The following is a 21852-nucleotide window of genomic DNA, read 5'->3' as shown; positions in this document are numbered from 1 at the left end:
AGCGGAACAAACTTAATAAATGTGTTACTTTTTCATATATTAACTGTATGCAAATCAATTAAATTTTATATCAAATATGATATATTACTTTAAATATTACTATGTATTTTTTAAAAATAAAAAAGTATTACTATAATTTTTATTGAAAAAACAAATATTATAACATTTATAAAATACAAATTAATTTATAAAATATTAAAATAATATTACTACTATAAGTTTTTGATTGAAAAAATAAATATTATCACATATATTAAACATAAATTAATATTCATAGTCTATTAAAATAGACTTAAATGTACTTTTGATTTCCCTATTTTTATGTTTTTTAAGTTTTTACTCTCTTATTTTAAAACCCAACTTTTTATCTCATTTTTGGTCTCTAAACTTTACCTCATTGGAGATATTGTTGGACCCCTTCCAATTTTGCATTGCTGTCAGTAATGATTAGAATTTAAAAAATATTTTTAATTATGTGGCATTGGTGACTGGGTTAATAAATTAATTAATATTTTTTATTAACTAACTAATTAATTAATAATTAGAGTTATGTTTTTATTTAATTTATTAGTCAAAATACCTACAAAGAAATACTTTTGGGCCTAGCTTTAATGGCCCACAGATGCATTTTTCAATTTAAGACAGTGCGCATGAGTTAGCAATATATACTCTTAGGTCTGCTTGGAAGAGTAGAAATTGCAAAGAGAGAGAAAGGGGAGAGAGAAGTACAAGAGAAGTGTGCTATTTATTCTGCTTGGCACATGTGAGAAATAGGGGAGAGAGAGAACAAAACAGAATGGGACCCACATGTTTTTTCTTCTTCCCAATTCACCAAAGAAATGATGAGAGAGTATAAAACTCAATATTTTCCTTTTTTGTCCATTCCTTCAAATAAAATATATTATTAACATAAGGGTGTTTTTGTGTTTTTAAAATTAAACATACTTCTTTCTCTTCTATTTCTCTTATACTTCTCTTATAACAAACAATATATAAAATCTACTCTATTTCTCATCTCTTTCTCTCTTCTTACATTCTTTCTCACCTCTTTCTCTCTTCTCAATTTCATCTAATAAAGAAAACGATGTGGGTAAACTTCTTAGATGTGTATTAATGGTTGGCTTTGAATTGAACATGGAGATGAAAAATATTAAAGTTCTCACATAGTTTGTTTATGAAATATATTTAGTGTTTATTTATACCTTGCAACACTTTTCTAAAATATATATTGGGTACCAGACTCATGTTGCAGCAAAATGGGTTTTGGGCTTTAATATTTTGGGTTTTGGGCTTTAATATTTGTTATACGAATTTTAGTCCCTCAAAAGTATTCCATTAATCAACTTAGTCTATTCCGTTAATTTTTAACTTTAAATATCTAAGATGGAGTAATATTATTGAGTGTCTTTCATGGACCCTATTTTTATAAAAAAATTAACCATTAGATCTAATTAAAAAAAAATCAAACGGTTGCAAACTGAAAGTCTATTAAATTTAACAATGAACTTCCAACACCAAATATCTTTTTTTATATTTATTCATCTTTTTCTCCTTCGTCTTATGTAGTTTGGATTTAGAGAAGTGTGTTCCATCATCTAGCAGTTTTTGTTTTTAGAACCAGATTATTTACTTTCATGTTTGCTTTAACTATTATGTCTCGGTGAACACTTGAATTTGGTTTCCATAACTTTCTTTTTTCAGAATTGTGTTTTCAGTCTATGGTGGTGCTTCTTTTAAATTGTTGGGCCCTTTACCCTAAATTAATTTTTTACCAGCATAAAACAAAACAAACGTAAATGCATGTGTGGTGTTTATGTGGTAATTTCACTATCTTGAAAGGTTGTTTCAATGATAATTTTTTGTGTGTGGTGTTTTAAAATTTTGAGTTTAATCATTAATTTTTTCTGGGTTTATTTTAATTTTTTCGGGGTTTTGATATGAATATATTTAAGGTGATGATGGAGATAAAGAAAGAGGAGAAGGAAGAAGATGAATAAATGTAAAAAAATATTAGGTGTTGGGGGTTCATTGTTAAATTTAATAGACTTTCAATTTTCAACCGTTTGATATTTTTATAATCAAATCAAATGGTTAATTTTTTTTTTAAAAATAGGGTCCATGATTGACACTCAATAATATTATTCCATCTTAAATATTTAAAGTTAAAAATTAACGGAATGGACTAAATTGTCTAGCGGAATACTTTTTGAGGGACTAAAATGTAACGTTTATTATATAAAGGACCAAAGTGAAAACTTGCATTAAATTAAAGGACGAAAAAAAGTATTAAGCCAAAATATATCGAATTAAAATTGATAATTTGTTATTTAAAAAAATATTAATTAATATATTAACCCAGTCACCAGTGCCACATCATTAAAAATATTTTTTATTTCAATTATTATTGAAAAATATACAAAATTGGAAGGGGACCAACAAAATCTCAAATGAGGTATAGTTTAGGGACTAAAAAGTTGAATTTTAAAATGGAAGGACTAAAATTTAAGAAATATGAAAATAGGAGAACTAAAAGTGCATTTAATCCATTAAAATATAATAACATATAAGTGGTTTCAACAAAATCAATCCAATTGTGCTAAATAAAAGAAATAAAATATAAGAGTCAGATTATATTGCGTTAGAAATATGTCTTAGTAATAAATTCTGCATATATCTAATACTAATTATTTTTGGTTTGGAGAATTATATTGTAATATTGGTGTATAACAATTTAGAATTTCCTCATAGAAAACATCACAACAACTGATATGGACGGAAGAAACATTTATGTGTTAATATTATTTACTAGTTTATAATTGAAACATGTGAATGTTATATATTAGTATATGAATGAATCTTAGTGGGGGCATATGCCCACATAACCATAAAAGTGGCTTCATCCCTCTATACAACCAAACTAAAAGTCTAGAAAAAGCACTATAGATGACAAAACAATAATAGAGGAAAAGAAACGCATCTTAACCTAACCAATACGGGATTCATGATTGATATTAGACTACCAAAACCATAAAATATCAGAACTAGAGTTAATATTAGAATTGTAGCTCACGTGTCAATTAAATGTTGAGGAAACACGAGAAAATGGGGTTTGAATTGGATTTCAAATATGATTTATGCGTCCTAAAAACAATAACAACAATGATGAAAATGACAAGGTATTTTTATCCTAGTTTACTGCAAACAAGGTTAATCCAGTCCACCCGCTAGAGACTTTGCATTCAAAACAATATTTATTCCAATAATCAAAATGATTACAATCTCAAAGACTAACTGTTAATGACTTCTCAAGGATTCTAACTAAACTTAGTCTCTTAAGGAATTACAACTCAATACTAATTTTCAACGACATCTTGAGGACAGAGACTATGCCTAGTGTCTCAAGGAATTCAATCAGAATTAGAATACAAAGATTGTGTGTTTACAAAAATACTTCTACATAAGCAGATACACAATGTGAATTTCAGACCTTGCACTTTAGAAAATATACAATGAAAAGCTCTAAATGTAAGGATGAATGTTTTTGCTCAAAATACTTCATGTTGAAGTTCTTTCACTTTTCTATTATGTTTCTCAGGGATGTTCTTTGTGAATATTTTATACAGTGCTTTGTACGTTCTTATTTCTTCACAATTCCTTGTCCTCTTAAAATAGATAGTGAATAATACCATTGAAGGATAAAAATGGAAGCATAATCAATTTCACAGTCGTAATAGTGGTATGACGTTATGCCGTAAAACATGGAGATTCGTTGGTAGCACAGTCCTTTAATGATTTAAGCAAATTTGTATTTTTAAGAGAACATTTGATTTTGTTGCTGTTAATGTTGTACTACTTATTACACATAGTAACGATTTAAGTGTTGAAACCCTGGGAGAGCGACAGTTTAGGGAATAGGACGAGTGCGTGGCCGACCGAGGAAGCAGGCGACGGTGTAGACACCTCCGGTGAGTGTTCGAGTCTTCACACCACAGTCAGAGCCCCAAAGTATAATCCAAACTCATAGAAGAGGTTCTAGCTCGCATAATGAAGAAAAACTTGAACCAGTTATAGAAGATAAACAAGAAGAAATTGAAGAGGAGACGACACAAGAATATAATCAACCTTGGGTGGACATCATTCGAGGTAACTGATTGCAATCTAACGGGCTTGATATTATCTATACTGCTTCCCACATTATAAATAGGGAAATTGAGGTAGTCATTGAAGAGCATGATATTCAATCGAAGATTAGGTTTTAGGAGAATTCATTGATTATGTTTTGGGGGTGAATTACCTATGAATGCTGTGAAGAAATTCATGCTTAATATATGGAATTTCGTTTCACTCCCTGAACTCTACTATAATTAGGAAGGTTATTTCATCAACAAAATGAAATCCAAAGTCGACAAGAAAGGGATCCTAATGAAAGGACCGTACATAATCTACTGCAAGCGGATGTTCTTACACTAATGGAAGCAGACTTCACATCCAAAGAAGATACGGTGAGAGTAATACCAATATTGGTTACTTTCCACTAATTTCCTCTACTATACTGGGGAGAAAGAAATATTGGAAAGATTGTGAATGCTCTTGGCAAGCCCATGATGACAGATAAATGTATGGCAAAAAAGTTAAGAGTATCCTATGGGCGTGTATTGATAGACATTGATATTACGCTTCAATTGAACGACCAAGTATACATAATGGACCCTCAAGAAAATAGATTCTATCAACCAGTGAAATACGAATAGAAACCGTTATTTTGCAAAAAGTACGGAAAAGTGGGACATGACTGTGCTCAGAAACGGCTCAAAACAACAGAGAAACAAAAGGTTTTGGTTGAAAAGACAAAACATGATAAGCCAATTGAAAGGTAAGAGTAATGTAAATTGAAGTGCTATAAAAACAAATAGTATAAGAAAGCGATGATAGAAATATAAAATGACAGGCTTTAAATTAGCACAAAAACTATTTTCAACAAATCTTCTAATAGACAATAAGAAGATAGTTTACATAATATTTTTTATACCTTATTTTAAAGCCATAACTATAGTCCATAAAATTTTAAAAAAAACTAAATAAAAATCAAACTATAAGATGTCAATACCATAACTAGGGACAACTTATTTAATATTATAGGATCTGATCATCATTTCATATGCGAAGTCATTCAAACACACAAACACGTTTCGAAAATACAGATAGGTATAAAAGGAGTCTTGCAACCACTAGGTAGACAATCATCATCACTCTCACAGTACACTATAGTTGTAAAAAAAGAGAATAAAAGTTAATATTGCTAAAATAGGATAAAATATTAAGTAAGTAGCAAATAAGAAATTTTGAAAAGAAAAAAAGTTACCGCCAACGCTCGTTGTGACAAGAAATAGAGAAAAAATGATGATCATAACAAGAACAAAATTAACAATTTTAACCATATTTTCTACCCTAACTAACAAATAAATATAAATTTATTTTAAAAAATACTAAAATAATATTACTACTGTAATTTTTTGATTGAAAAAATAAATATTATCACATATTAAATATAAATTAATATTCATAGTCTATTAAAATATAAAAACGTATAAGTAGTTTCAACAAAATCAGTCATGTGTGCTAAATCAATAAAGAGAAAGAAAAAAAAAAGTCAGATTATATTGCGTTAGAAATATGTCTAATTAGGTGTTACGTAGTAATAGATTCTGCATATATCTAATACTAATTATTTTTTATTTGGAGAATTATATTGTAAAATTGGTGTATAACAATTTGGGATTTTCTAATAGAAAACATCACCATAACTGATAGGAGCGGAACAAAGTTAATATATGTTATTTTTCGGAAAAAAAATTTAAATAACCAGGTTTAATAAAAAAATTACAAAAAAAAATCATGTTTTCGGGGTATTTATCAAAATGTCTAGGTTTGGGACACCGGAAAGGTGTATGCGCCAAATGAAATGGCGCATTCATGTGTTACTAGCCAAATGGTTTGGCGCAAACACCTAAATTTTAGGGCAAAACTTTTGTAGCCAATTCAATTGGCGCATAAGTGCAACATCCCACACATAGGCGCCATTTCATTTGGCTCTTATGTGTTGGGTTTTTTTTTTTAAAAATAATCCCTTTTGGGTGTTTTCGCGCAAAATTTTTGATTCTGATCTTTTATTTTCGTAAAAATGTCTAGTAAATCGCGTTCGTAAAATTCTTATTAACCCTAAATAATGTTTGCGTTGTCGATTTCGGTTTTTTTACTAAAGCACATTTTATTGATGAAAGACTAAGGAAAGGTTACAAGAGGTGGTAAGCGAAATTGATACATTGTCGTAAAAGAAAAATACAAAGTAGATTAAACTTGCGACGAGGTCGAGCCACGATTAGGGCATCTTTTTCTATTGCGCCCCACCTGACGACAAATGCTGCATTTTCTTTCCATTTTGTCGTGGACGTCCATTTCGGTTCTAATCCGCGTACTATTGGGGCGACCCTTTTTCTTTTGCCGCATTGCGTAGTTATGCCAAACTTAGGGATGTCAATGGGGCGGGGCGGGGGCGGGGGATACATTTCCATCACAATCCCCGCCCTCGAATTTATTCCCCATCCTCACTTCGGGTCCCCACTACGGGGGAAATTTCTCCCCCATCCCCGTCCCCGCGGGTCCCCACGGATCCCCGCGGTTCATGCGGAGATCCATAAACATGATTTTTTATTTATTATTTTAAATCAAATTAATAGTAAAAGCTTCAAAAACTAACCACAAAAAATTTAGAAATTATTCCTTTATGATAAATATATTGTTTTAACAATATTTAATCTATAATATTTAGTGTCATGACCACCAAAATTTCAAGCAAAAAAAATTGAAATAATCATTTAGATCCCACTCTTTTACAAACAATACATATATATTTTTAATTTTTATATAAGATTAATCATATGAAATGAAAAATAAACTTACATAATAATTTAAAATTATACATAAATTCAGGACATTATGCTATTTTAGGCGGGGCGGGGATTCCACGGGGCGGGGGATATTTACGCCACCCCCGTCTCCGAAGTGTCTTCGGGGTGACTTTGTTCCCCATCCCGGTCCCCGTGGGAGGAAAATTCCCCGTCTTTGGGGCCCCAAACGGGGAATTCCCACGGGGAACCCTGCTAACGGAGGCAAGTTGACATCCCTAGCCAAACTACCTCCCCATCATACTCAGGCCAGTAATCCTCCTTGGCTACCACTGGAAATGCAGCACTGTAAACTCGGAGCAATGTTTAAGTCTTGTAAATTGGAGACAGTAGTGATTTTGCGTTGCGGTGCGCAAATGCACATGCAGCTATGACATGTGAGCAAGGCATACGAAAAGCTTGAAACCTTCCACAGTCGCACCAATCTTCGTCTAGCAGAACCCTATATTGTTGTCTTGGCAAACCCTCATTGTGGTCAATTGTTTAGCGTACACTGAACATGCGGTTGAATCGGTCGAAAGAAGTTACTTGATGAGTGTTTGCTTTTGTCGATTGCTCTTGCATAAATTTCATGCAACTATCACTTAACAGTTGACCAAATTGTCTAACATCACCCCACTTCCTTCCGATTGCTCTAGGAATTTTGTTATGTTTTCTTTAATCAATTGTTGTCGATGTATCGTTTCTCTTAAATTAATGAAACTTGCTATTTTCGGTTATTATATATAGCTCAGTTGTTTCGATTTCGAATAACCGATGTCAATCTAGGGTTTTCTAAATGTAATTATAAAAACTAAAAAAAATATAAAATAAAGGAAATGGACTAATGCGCAATTCCATTTGGCGCCAACACTTAGAAAAATAGGGTTAGCCAAATGGTTTGGCGCATGCACACTTTTTCAATACCTATGCGCCATTTTAGTTGGCGCATCAACCTACCCGGGATCCCAAACCTAGACATTTTGGTAAATACCCCGAAAACATTTTTTTTGTAATTTTTTTATTAAACCTGGTTATTTAAATTTTTTTTCTTATTTTTCATATATTAACAATATTCATACCAATTAAATTTTATATCAAATATGATATATTACTTTAAATATTACTATGTGTTTTTTAAAAATAAAAAATTATTACTATATTTTTTATTGAAAAAATAAATATTATAACATAAATTAAACACAAATTAATTTATAAAATATTAAAATAATATTGTAACACCCCAAATTTACCCAACAATTATATTAAAATTAATTTACCCACGGTAAGGGAAACATCATTCAGAAGGGGTGAGATATCGAAAAATATAGACAAAAGTATGATAATTAATATGTTAAAATTAATTATCATACAAAATTATCACTTTACAGCTTTCAGACGACAGCTATAACAACAATTTAAAACAGTACAGTTATAATAACAAAATCAACAACAACACAATAATAGTTATAACAACTATTTTTCATCTTCCAGGCGGTACCTGTCACAACAAGTCATTAGCATAACAACTTATAATTACAACTTCACATTATCACAATTTACTACACATCGTCATATTCAACAACAACTCAAGTCACATCACGTCACAATTAAATCACACTCATGCCACATATAATGAGACTCTACAATTGCACATGCATGTGGTACCCAAGGCTTCAGCCCCCATCGCTTGCTAGTTAACAGAGGCATCAAGGCATAAGCCTTCGTCACTAATTTGCCAATCCAGGCCGTCACCAAAAATGCATATGTATATGAATGCAACAAACACACACAACAAACAACATCATCGTCACAAAGGCATAAGCCTATATCGCCGATATACCAATAAATAGATAGGTATACATCGTCACTGAAACATCTTGCAACTTCGCATAAACAACAACAATATACACATCGCTCAGAAATCACAAATTAATAACAACACAACATACTCATCATAATTCACAAAACAAGCCGATCACAATCACCTACTAGCATATACGAACTACCTCTACAATTTTCAATTAATTACGGATAACTAAATACACCCTAATCCCACATACAATTATCATATTCCGGGTTATATAATTTGAACCCCACCCTACCTTGGTAAATATGGACTCTTTCACCATAGCTCTAAGTTTTTCTCAAAAAGAAATCCTTTCTAACATCAATTGGAGACACACCTAAAAACCAGTTCGGGAATCAGCTTATCAGACGAACTCAAAACCCTCAAAATCAAAATCACTCCGGTCAGAACTTATCTCTATGAGTCACGAACATTGTGTCCACGTACCGTAACGATCCAACGGCTGGATTGAGAGATATGCCCGATTTGCCAAGGTGACTCTATGTTGAAACTTGCTGCGAAAATTAAGGCTTCCTCCATAATTTTCTTCTTCTCTCAAGTGCTCCTCCCTTGTTTCTCTTCTCTCTTCTATTTTTCCTTTCTCCCCAAAAATGAGTTATGAGACTCCAACTCTAAAACCCTAATTTTTTACTCTTACTATCTCTTTTCTCTTAATGGGCTTAATCCATAATCCATCTATTATGTTTCTACTATTAAGGCCCAATTAACTATATCTCTCATACAACTTAATTAACCCAAATAACACAAACAAACATACAATTAAATATTCCAAATAATTATTATATCACATAATAACTAAATAAATAAATGAATATTAAAAATACCAAATAGTATAATTACTAATATAATTAATAAAAATATTAATAAAATTGGGATGTTACAAATATTACTACTGTAATTTTTTTATTGAAAAAATAAATATTATCATATATTAAACATAAATTAATATTCATAATTTATTAAAATATAGTAACATATTAGTGGTTTCAACAGATTCAATCCAATTGTGCTAAATAAAAAAAAAAGAGTCAGATTACATTGCGTTAGAAATATGTCTAATTAGGTGTTATGAAGTAATAGATTCTGCATAGGTTAAATTACTTCCAAGGTTCTTTAAGTTATTTAATTGTAACAATTTGGTCCTTCATGTTATTTTCGCTACAACTAGATCCTTTATGTTATCCTTTTTTATCCGAGAATATGTGTTAATTGTGGATGCAATTATTTTGAGGATGTAAAAATGATGAAGTGTTTCCAAAAACACAACAATCAACATTTCTAAATGATTAAAATGAGAGATGAAAGGAGGCAGATATAACCCAAAAGGACCTAGTTGTTACAAAAAAAATTTGAAGGACCAAACTGTTACAATTAAATAACTTAAAGGACCTTGAGAGTAATTTAACCATTCTGCATATATCTAATACTAATTATTTTTGGTTTGGAGAATTATATTGTAATATTGGTGTATAAAAATTTAGAATTTTCTCATAGAAAACATCACAACAACTAATAGGGGCGGAAGAAACACTTATGTGTTAATATTATGTACTAGACTATGATTGAAACATGTGAATATTATATGTTAGTATATGAATGAAATTTAGTGGTGGTATATGCCCACATAACCATAGAGTGGCTCCGTCCCTCTATACATCGAAACTAAAAGTCTAGAAAAAGCACTACCGAGGAAAAACAATTATAGAGGAAAAGAAATCTATGTTAACCTAACCAATAAGGAATTCATGATTGAACTCGGACTACCGAAACCATAAAATATCAAAACTAGAGTTAATATCATAATTGTAGCTCATATGTCAATTAAATGTTCAGGAAATACGAGAAAAAAGGGATTGAATTGGATTTAAAATATGATTTACGCGACCCAAAAACAATAACAACAATGTTAAAAATGACAAGTTATTTTTATCCTAGTTTACTGCTAACAAGGTTAATCCAGTCCACTCGCTAGAGTGATTTTGCATTCAGAACAATATTTTATTTCAATAATCAAAATTATTACAATTTCAAAGACTTACTGTTAATTACTTCTCAAGGATTCTAACTAAACTTAGTCTCTTAATAAATTACAACTCAAGACTAGTTGTCAATGACTTCTTGAGGCTTCAGACTATACCTAGTCTCTCAAGGAATTCAATCAGAGTTAGAAACAAAGATTGTGTGTTTACAAAGATACGTCTAAATAAGTGGATACACAATGTATATTTTAGGCCTTACACTTTAAAAAATATACAATGAAAAGATCTAAATGTACGGATGAATGTTTTTGCTCAAAATACTTCTTGTTGAAGTTCTTTCATTTTTCTATTATGTTTCTCAGGGATGTTCTTTGTGGATATTTTATACAGTGCTTTGTGCGTTCTTATTTCTTCATAATTTGTTGTCCTCTTAAAATAGATAACGAATAATATCATTGGAGGATAAAAATGGAAGCATCATCAATTTCACAGTTGTAATAGTGGTACGAGGTTGTGCCGTAAAACATGGAGATCCATTGGTAGCATAGTCCTTTAATGATTTCAGCATATTTGTTTTTTAACAGAACATTTGATTTTAATGCTATTAATGTTGTACTATTTATTACACATAGCAACGATTTAAGTGCTGAAACCCTAGCAGAGCCGCGATTTAGGGAAAGGGACGAGTGTGTGGCCGGCTGAGGAAGCAGGCGACGACGCAGACACCTCCGGTGAGTGTTTGGGTCTTTACACGGTAATTAGAGCCCCAAAGTATAATGCATACTCATAAAAAAAGTTCCAGCTCGCATAACGAAGAAAAACTTGAACCAGTTCTAGAAGATAAACAAGAGGATACAACATAAGAACATAATCAACCTTGGGTGGACATCGTTCGAGGTAACCGATTGCAATCCAATGGGATTGATTTTGTCTATACCGATCCCCACATTATATATGGGGAAATTGAGGTAGTCATTGAAGAACATGACATTCAATCAGAGATTAGGTTTTGGGAGAATTCATTGATTATGTATGTTTGGGGGGGTGAATTACCTATGAATATTGTGAAGAAATTCATGCTTAATATATGGAATTTCATTTCACTACCTGAACTCTACTATAATTAGGAAGGTTATTTCATCAACAAATTGACATCCAAAGCCGACAAGCAAGCTATCCTAATGAGAGGACTGTACACAATCTACCGCAAGCCGATGTTCTTACACGAATGGAAAGCACTATTCAAAGAAGATGCAGTGAGATTAATACCAATATTGGTTACTTTACTCCAATTGCCTCTACTATACTGGGAGAAAGAAGTATTGGAAAGATTGTAAGTGCTCTTGGCAAACCCATGATGACGAATGAATGTATGACAAAAAATTTAAGAGTATCCTATGCGTGTGTATTGATAGACATTGATATTATGCTTGAATTGAAAGACCAACTATACATAAGGGACCCTCGAGGAAACAATTTCTATCAACCAGTGGAATACGAGTGGAAACCGCTATTTTTCAAAGAATGCAAATAATGGGACATGACTGTGCATAGAAACGACTCAAAACAATAGAGAAACAAAAGGTTTGTGTTGAAAAGACAAAACAAGATAAGCCAATTGAAAGGTAGGAGTAATGTAAATTGAAGTGTAGTAAAAACAAATATTATAAGAAAACGATGATAGAAATATAAAATGATAGGCTTTAAATTAACACAAAAACTATTTTCGACATAAATATGTAAAATATTCTAATAAACAAAAAGAAGATAGTTTACATATTTTTTTATACCTTATTTTAAAGCCACAACTATAGTCCATAAAATTTGAAAAAATAACTAAATAAAAATCAAACTATAAGATATCAATACCATAATTAAGGACAACTTATTTAATATTATAGGATTTGATCAACATTTCATATGTGAAGTCATTCAAACACACAAACACTTTTTGAAAACACATACAGGTATCAAATGATCTCTGCAACGATATTGTTGACAATCATTATCACTAGAACAGCTACGATATTGATCCACTATAGTAGAAAAAGAGAATAAAAGTTAATATTGCTAAAATAGGATAAAATATTATGCAAGAAGTAAAGAAGAAAATTTAAAAAGAAAAAAAAGTTACCGTCAACGCTGGTTGTGACAAGAAATAGAGAAAAAATGTTGATCATAACAAAAACAAAATTAACAATTTTAACCATATTGTCTACCGTAACAAATAAAATATTATTGTATTACTCTCTTATTTAAGATTTAATACTTCACTTACAATACTTATATAGTTGTTTTTTTAACAGTTATTGAGTTTTTTCCACACAGTACTTGTAAAGTTGTAAAAATAAATATCTTAGATTTTATAATTATTAATTGTCTCTGAAATATATGAATATGTTGTATTTTCTGCCTTTTAGGTACGCAGAAAGGAGGTGTGGGAAATATATCTATTTAAAATTATTTTAGGGTTAATGAACTTTTTCGTCCCTTTAAATATTTCGAATTTCGTTTTTAGTCCCTCCAAAATTTTCCTTCAAGAAATCGTCCCTTCAAAATTTTTCTTCTGAACTATTGGTCCCTAACGTCAAATTTCGTAGCTAATCGGTGGTTAAAGTCGTAGCTGATTTCTAGCAAATTTGACGTTAGGGACCAATAGTTTAGACAAAAAATTTTGAAGGGACGATTTCTTAAAGGAAAATTTTGGAGGGACTAAAAATGAAATTTGCAATATTTAGAGGGACCAAAAAGTTCATTAACCCATTATTTTATAACCTTTAAATAGTTACCTTTAACCCTTTCGGGCAATTAGCTAGGACTAGGAGTTCAAATAAAAAATTTATCATCATTTATTTCTTCCAAATTTTGATCATGTAATAGTTTATCATTATAAATGTCTCTTTATTAATTAATGTGTGGAAGTTAATGTCTTTAACACGTCATCCTTTTTTAATGGGAAAATAAATATAGACTTTTATTGAAAATAAATAAATATATAAATATTAGAAAATGAAAAACTCATCAATTAAATAAGAGTTAACTATTTAACTACTACAAGAAGTATCATACCGAAACGGAAAAAAATCTAACAGAATACAGAAAAATAAGGAGACAATACAAATTCTGTGTAGTAGAGGAAGCGAACCCAATTCTAAACCGTATTCTTTTTGAAAACATTAGTGAGGAGGATAGTGGGTGGCTTGAAAAAACTTTTCAAAAGGAGGAGATAAAGGAAGCTATTTGGGGTTGTGGTGGATCCTAAAACCCAGGGCCAAATGGTTTTTCTTTTCATTTTATAAAGAGATGTTGGCTCTTTCTAAAAGAAGATTTTGTGCGATTCTTTGATTATTTCTATGTGGGTGGAGAGCTATCTAAGACAGTTTCATCTTCTTTTTTGGCTTTGGTTCCTAAGTCTTCCAATCCATTATCGTTGGATGATTATAGGCCTATTGGCTTGGTGGGATGTATGTATAAAGTGCTAACTAAAATTTTGGCGGGACGATTGAAATGTATCTTGAATTCTATTATCTCTCAAAGTCAAAGTGCTTTTGTTCCTGATAGACAACTTCTTGATGGGTTTTAGTGGCAAACGAAGTTGTTGATTATTCTAGAAAAGAGGGTGCCTCTTGAATCCTCTTCAAAGTTGACTTTGAAAAAGCGTACGATAGAGTTTCATGGGACTTCCTTCGTTACTTGCTAGTGAGGTCGGGGTTTGGGGTGAGATGGAGGAAATGGATGGAGATTCTTATTTTAAAAAGAAACATGTCGATGTTGGTTAACGGAAGTCCAACAAAGGAATTTGTAGTTAAGAGAGGTTTACGACAAGGATACCCATTATCGCCTTTCCTCTTTGTAATAGTGGTGGAGGCTCTCACTAGGTTGGTTAGAAAATCGATTGAAATTGGTGAATTTGAGAAATTTGTTATTAAAAGGAGTTGTAGTGTGGATATTCTCCAATTCGCGGACGATACTTTTTTGGTAGGAAATGGGACTTGGAAGCATGTGAAGGCTTTGAAGACCATGTTGAGAGCCTTTGAACTTGTTTCGGGACATGGTATTAATTTTCATAAAAGCAAGTTGATTGGTATTAATGTATCGACTAACTTTCTAGAAGCCGCCGCTTTTTATCTTTCTTGCAAAATTGAAGAGAGTAATTTAACCTTTCTTAGAATTCCAATTGGCATGACTCCTAGGAAGGAATCATCTTAGACTCCTCTCTTGACCAAGATGAGAAATTGTCTAGTGGGACGGAAGAATCGCTTTCTCAATCTTGGAGGTAGGGTCACTCTTTTGAAATATATTTTGAGTTCTCCCGCCATATTTACTTTATCCTTTTACAAGATGCTAAATAAAGTGGTTAAAGAATTTACTAAGATTCAAAGTAACTTCTTATGGGAGGAGTGGACGACAAAAGGAAGATTCATTGGGTGAGTTGGAAAGTTGTAACTTTATCTTATCTGAAGGGGGTTAGTGATAAAAGACATAGCCGATTTCAATCTCGCTCTTCTAAACAAATAGAGATGGAGAATTATGCAAGGGCATAAATCTTTGTGGTATGATGTTTTGAAGACTCACTATGGTGATTTATCTATGCTTATTTTTTATGGTGGAGATTCTTATAGGTGCACATCTTCTTCTTTTTGGTGGCAATATGTTCTAAAGGTAGGACTTTTGTCTTATTCTTATAAGGAGCCTATTGTTTCTAATTGTCGTTTCTCTAATGGAAATGGTTTTCTAACTCCTTTTTGGGAAGCTTGTTGGTTAGATAATGTTAGTCTGAAGGAGGCTTTTCCGAGGCTTTATTTGGCTTCTTCTTAAGAAAGTATCGGTGATGGGTATGGGAGGTTTGTGCGATGGTGTATGGAAGTGGGGTGATTTGCGCATTTCCGATCTGTTATTACGGGGATGAACATTTTACCAATTTTCATGGAGTTCATGGGGGTATTTAGAGTCTTTTGGAGGTGTGTTTGATGTAAAGGATTCAGTTTTTTGGTCTCTTGATCCAAAAAGGGGTTTTACGGCTTCCTCTTGTTACTCGCATTATGCTCTTTTGCGTACTCCTTTTGGGCCTATTAATAGGTGTGATGGGGCTTTGGAATTTGTTTGCAAGATGGAGGTGTCGTTCAAGATTAAAGCTTTCAGATGGAGACTTTCTGTTAATAGATTACCCACCAAAGATCTATTGAGAAATAGAGGTATTAACTTTACTTTACCTAACTTAAATTTCATTTTTTGTGATTATCACTTGGAAAATAGGAACCATATATTTTTTATATGTGATGTGATTAAGATTTTTTGGAGGGAGATAACCTCTTGGGTGTATTTTCCGGGTTTAGTGGAGGATGAGTGTCTTTTGTCTTTTATGGAGTGACACTCTTTTGGCTGAGTAAAAAAGATTAAAGAAGACAAATTGGGGGTGTTTTGGTTAGCCACTTCGTGGGTTATTTGGTTGACAAAGAATGGATATTGCTTTAAGAATGAGGTTTGGAACATTAACAACATGGTTTGGAATATAAAATGTTTGGTTTGGAAGTGGTCTTCCTTTGGCGATACTACTCACTCCCCAACTATAGTTTTTACGATTTTCGCAAAAACCCTTGGTCTTTTATGTCGTAACCTTATTTGGTTTGTAATCTCGTTTTTTTTGTCGGTTGTTGGCCGTCTTTGTGTATCAAGGTTGGAGAACCTTTAGTTCTCCATTTAATTTGATTTCTTGCTTACACAAAAAAAAGGAGACAAAACAAAATAAAAATAAAAAACACTATAGAGGAAACACCAATAATAAAGAATAAGATACTCATCTAAAACTAACCTATAAGAGACTCAGGATAGATCTAGGACTACCAGGACCACCAACAAATAAATAGAGATCCTAAATCACAAAACAATCTATGAATCAGATCTAAACTTTTGATATGCTATTTGTTAAGATTTATGATACCGTTTTAAAACCGGCCAGAGAAAGAACACATGAGTTTGCATATGACTTACTAAGAAACAAGTTCCGAACAAAAAAAATATTCTTCTCCTCCACCTCTTTGCATGACAAATCATAAAAAACCACCTATAATTTAAACTATATCTCATAAAGAGAGAAACATCTCAAAAAGAATTCTAAGATCCTAGGAAGAAAAACCAACCACCAAAACCACTAAAAGTCTTATACCACACAGACAAAGCTAAACAACAAGTGAAAAAATATGAAATTAATTCTATCAAGTCCCCACTCATGATTCAAGATAATTAGATGATCAACTATAACATTCCACTTGAAAAGATTTTCTCTAGTGTGAAGTTTTGATGAAGACAAAAATATAATCAATGAAGAAAAAAGGTTGAAGTCTAGCTTAATCAAATTTCAAGATTGTAAAAGTCATTGCATGTTGGATTAAAAGAAATTTATTAGAAGATGTACAGGAAGTGTATTCAATTAAAATTCACATTAGTATATCCATAGATGCTCAGAAAATTATTCATCTTTTCATCTCTAATGTTCATAAGCATTCATGGATCAAAACCACTTAATTCAACCATTTCCAAAGCATATTTTAAAAAATTTATAGTGATGTAACCGAATACACAAATCACGTAACCGATTACACGTTCATTTTGTATGTTTTAAATTTTTTAAAATGTTCTACACTTTTTAAGCCAGATAACCCGTTACTCGATTTAAGAAACTGATTACATGACTGTTGCTGTTTGAAATTTAATAGTCATTCTGCATTTTTTGTATCAGGTAATTGTTTACCTGATTTAAGAAAACAAGTACAAAATGCAAAATTATGTCTTTTCATGAACCATTATCATTCTAAAGTATTGTAAAATTTCACGGAAATGTCTTATACTTGTGCATCTATTCTTAAATGTTTCTTAGGATGTATTTAAGACAAAATACATCAGTTTCCGAATTACCTCTTTCATTAAATTTTCACTACTACAAATAATATATTCTTTGACAAAGTTTTCATCTTGTTCAACAAATAAGAATAATTCCTAGGTGAACCGTGTTAAATTGTTTATTTTTAAATACAATATATTGTCTCGGTTTTATTTAACATTGAGGTAATAGATATATCAGGGACCTCGCATCGAGTCCTAGTTACATTATTTTAGTTGTCGTCTTTCCCCCCTTTTCCCTTTTATTTATTTATTTTGAATTACGAAATATATATTTGTTGGAAGAAAAATAAATACTTGATAAAAAATTAAATTAATTCTTTATTAAAAAAAATAGATTTCATTAAATTATTTTATAAAATGTATCATTGTTTCAAATGATCCTTATTTTTTGATTTTTTTTTTACTTTTAAATTTGTCTTATCCCTCGGTTATTTTTCCCAAAATATGGCATTTTTCTGTTCTTTTTTTAAATCTATATATTCCCTCAGTTGGTTTTGTTATGAGATGTGAAAATTTCTTTTGCATGTATATGTCACATAACTGGACTCTATCTGTTCATTTATCATTTAACACTCATTTCATCTTCATTCTCTTAAAAAAACTAGACGATTTTCAATTCCATCGAAACTCCGTAAATTCATATTGCATCATATCTTCCAACAAACTTACGTGTTCATACATAAACTCTTCCAACCAAACTCGAATGAAACTTCGTTATCACATTTTCGGTATGTAACTCATTTTATCAATACACATAACTAATAAATGTTTGGTTTTGATGTTGTGAAGTTATTTTGATTATGTTGAGAGAAATTATTCTGCTTATGTTGATAAAAATTAGTTTGGTATTTAGTGTTGTTGTTGATAAAAGTTCAGTTGTACCATGTGTAGTATAATAAAATGTCGATGTTGTTGGTTTTATTTAAAGTTAAATGTTCTTAGGGAGTGTTGATGTTATGTTAAATAAAATGTTAATGTTATTGGTTTTGTTGATGTTATTGAGTAGTATAATTCTTGTTTAAAGAGAGATGGTCAATTCGACCAGCACATCCCATACAACCTCTGTTAAGACTAAAGGTAAAGGTAATTTTAGAGGTGGTACAATGATGACCAAGTTGTCAAAATATCATAAAAGCGATGTTAGTTATCCGGTTGATTTTTGTACAGGAACTGGTAAGGCTTATGATAAAAAAGCTGATAATTTTAAGAGTTATGTGGCAAAACAAGGTAGAAGCAAATTATTATTTTGATAGATAATTAGAACAAAGTATCTAGTGAATTGAAAGATCAAATAATGACTGGTATTATGATATTTATTTTCGATTTTATGATTTGTTTTGTAAGTATAAATGACCATTTATTTTATTTTTGTTTATTGTTCCAAACAATGATAAGTGTCAAAATGTCGTTATCTTGAGTATTTAATTGTGGCACTTACCAATTCTATTGTTTTGGCTTTTGTAATAAAATTCCAACTTTTGTGTAAATATTCGTATTCTTGAGTTTTTATTCATTTTGTGTACCGTTTGATAGTTTTCCTTTATTTTATAGGTATTTATACATATCGGAGCCTCGAGGAATAAAGTGTAGAAGGCACGACTTTGATTTCATAGTTTTGGAGCAATAAAATGAAAATCATGCAGAAGCTTGCTTAGCCGCCTTCAAGCCCGCTTCCATAGGCTCAAAATAAGGATGAAAAAATTATCAATTTGTTTTCCATTTAATCATATTTAGATAGAGCATTGAATAAGATTTCCAATGCTTCAAACCAGACGAAATTCAGAGTTAGGGTTCTCAAGTTATGGCGAAAACAAAATTTGATTTTTTCTGCTACTCGCTAAGCGAGATTGAATGAGACAACAACTCGTCAAAAGGGAAAAAATCACATTTTTTAGGTTATGTTTTGGGGTATTTGTTTCCAACTCATCAAACTATCATTTTTAGGTTAAATTAGGTTAGAAAACAACTATGGAGCTTGAATTTGGATGATTGGAGGTGGATTGAGCGTCGAACGGAGCTGACAAATCGAGAGATTTTTGGTTCATTTCTCTTCCTCTTTGTGTTTTCTCTTATAGTTGGGTTTTGCGTATGTATTTACTTTCAACTCATGTATATTTGTCGCCCATGGCGTTATATAAAACTTGCTTTATAAATCTGTGTTGATTGTTGTCTTAGATTGTTGCCCTGTGCTCAGGATTTCGGTTGCTTTAGAGATAAACTTCTTGAATCCTTATCTAGGATGATTATCTGTTAGTTTATGAACTCTTGAGATAGATTTAGAGCTAACAATCACTTGTGTATCTGTCTTTAATGCTTTCGTGTTTGAGTGACCCGTGAGAGATCGCCGACGCGAGAATATGGATGTTCTCGCAAATTTGTGTTAGAGATAAGCTTGGTTGTGATATTGTCTCGTAGGTGCTTCTGAGATGAACACTGATGTGAGAGATATGTGATGACATTGACGAGTATCGTAGGTTGGGTATAACTAGTCGATAAGTTTAAGTTTGTGAAAAGTAGATTATATGTAAAGCTTGATAAGTCGTTTCTTTCCGAAGAAGAATTATTTTGTGTTAATATTTACTTTTCCGTTTTTACGCTTTTCTTCATTCAAACCCGAGTTCGGAACCATATAAATTGTTGTATGGCACTCTCACCATCTCATTGGACACGATAAATCTCGGAGTAATATTTCCAAATCTTTTGTTGCTTGCCCTGCACTCACATAAACAATAAGCTAAAAAAGAAATGGATTTCCTATTGTTCAGTTGCGGAACCAGAAATAGAGATAATTATGGAAATTGTGGTGGACCGAGGTTTCCTGAGCTATACGACAATGAGGCTTAGTGGATCAAAGGTTGCAATCTCGGTGTTTCTAGAATCAAATGTGTTGATCTTAAATCATCATTCTTACTCTCTGATGCAACAAATTAGAAAAGGGGGAGGGAGTACCTGCATGGTAACACTCTAACATCAAATTCAGTTTCGGAATCAAGAAAGTGGTAGTGAAAGTGGAGCTTAGAGATTGTGTACCTGAAAATACTTTGTGAAAGTATTTATACCTTAGGTCTAACGGATCAGGTTGGATAAATGGGCCTCATGTTATTGGGAACTTTGGTCGGCACGAAGCAATGTATCATTAGTCTTTGGTCGACACAGAACACATATGTTGGTGAATGTTGAAGGGGCTTTAAAACAAAACTCACAAGAGCCTCCATATGTGATGTATAAACTTATTAGGAATAACACTTTAGAGAAGTTTGTCAAGTCTCGGAACACTTCTGAATTCTTGTCTAAAAACCAAAATGGAAAGGAGAAAAGGGCAACAAATATCAATCCATATAGATTGTCTCCTAGAGAATACAAAAAACTGGAACAAATAGTGATTAAAGAAAAATGAAAACAAACTGAACTAGAGTCGGGAGATCCTTCTAGAAGCCTCGATCTCAACCTATCTCCACCACCTCACCATGAGGAATGGAAGAGAGCACGTCAAAGACCATGAGGTGAATTCACATCAGAGGCTACACATAAAGTTGTTGAAAACATTGTAAGTAGATAGTATTTTCAATATTACTTATTTTAGTTTCAATTTAGTAAAGATGAAATTTTATTAGTGTTGTAGGATTTCCTGGTTGAAAAATTCAAAGATGGTACTTCTGTTCCACTAGAACGTTATGATATATTGGTAGAAGTAATTGAAATAGAGAAGCATGAGTTAGAAACATATGTTGGATAATTTCTCTAGAGGAATTAAAAATTCATGGGTTAAGATATTAAATTTATTCATATACATGTAATTTTTTTTATAGTTGTTAAGTTAATGTTATTGTTGTTAGCTAGTAAAAGATTTATGTTGTTGTTTTGTGGAGATTGAATCTTTAATGTTGTTTTTGTTGGGTTATCTTTAAATTTTGTTTAAGTTATGGGTGTTTAAGGACCTAACACCATTCCAACAAGAAGATATAAATGACACCCAATCACGTTGATCCAATTGCTTCCTATATTTTTATGAATAATAACAACAATAGTTTTTCTTGATTGTTGTAAACATTATGTATAAGTTTTTCTTAATTATTGTAAGCATTATGTATAAGTTTTTCTTGATGGTTATATTTTCAAATATGTATATAGGTTATCTTTATGTACCATTTTGGAT

Source organism: Vicia villosa, linkage group LG6, assembly GCF_029867415.1.
Source record: "Vicia villosa cultivar HV-30 ecotype Madison, WI linkage group LG6, Vvil1.0, whole genome shotgun sequence".
In the NCBI taxonomy this organism is placed as follows: Eukaryota; Viridiplantae; Streptophyta; class Magnoliopsida; order Fabales; family Fabaceae; genus Vicia; species Vicia villosa.
The sequence above is the reverse complement of the archived record's forward strand: the minus strand, read 5'-3'. Positions refer to the sequence as shown.